Genomic DNA, 1,011 nt, shown 5'->3' with positions numbered 1-1,011 from the left:
CACCTTAGGTGTATGTGGCTGGCACCTTAGCCGCCTGAGCCACAGGCGCCGAGCCACAAAATAATATTTCAAAGTACAGTGTCATGCTGAGAAGGGATAATGAGTGTTTTTTTTTTTTTTGCAGCTTTTGGCCGAGGGCTGGGTTTGAACTCCCCAACCTCCAGCATATGGGGCTGGTGCTCTACTCCTTTGAGCCACAGGTGCCACCCCAGGGATAATGAGTGTTTTGCCCAATGTTTGAAATGTATTTTGCTGCATAATTATTTGTTTTTGAGATAACTACATGTACCTTTCTGCATCAGCTGAAGTGAACAAAGTGGGGTTTATGTATAAAAATGTTTTCAATGTTCATTTCAATAAGGGGCAGGTAACTAGATCTAAAGAAACTGTTGTTGCCATTGAAGGTGGCCTTGTTTATTCCTCTCTTATAAAACTATGACTCAGGGAAATCATTGATTTTCCAGAGGATTAAAGAACAAGTTGGAAGCTTCTTTCTTTGTCTGGCAGTTTAAAACTGGGATATATAGGCCGGGCATCCTGGCTCAAGCCTGTAATCCTAACACTCTGGGAGGCTGAGGCAGGTGGATTGTTGGAGCTCAAGAGTTCAAGACACCAGCCAGAGCAAGAGCAGGACCTCATCTCTACTAAAAATGGAAAAAACTATCAGTGACCCCTGTGGCTCAGTGAGTAGGGTGCCAGCCCCATATACCCAGGGTGGTGGGTTTGAACCTGGCCTTGGCCAAACTGCAACAGAAAAATAGCCGGGCATTGTGGCAGATGCCTGTAGTCCCAACTACTCTGGAGGCTGAGGCAAGAGAATCACCTAAGCCCAGGAGCTGGAGGTTGCTGTGAGCTGTGATGCCATGGCGCTCTACCCAGGGCAACAAAGTGAGACTTTGTCTTTAAAAAAAAGAAAAACTAGCTGAGATTAGTAGTGTGTGCCTATAGTCCCAGCTACTCAGGAAGCTGAGGCCAGAAGATTGCTCAAGTCTAAAAGGTTTTTTTTTTTTT

The sequence above is a fragment of the Otolemur garnettii genome, unplaced genomic scaffold (genome assembly GCF_000181295.1).
Source record: "Otolemur garnettii isolate 467f Iridium unplaced genomic scaffold, OtoGar3 scaffold00044, whole genome shotgun sequence".
NCBI lineage: Eukaryota > Metazoa > Chordata > Mammalia > Primates > Galagidae > Otolemur > Otolemur garnettii.
Note: the sequence above shows the minus strand (reverse complement) of the source record.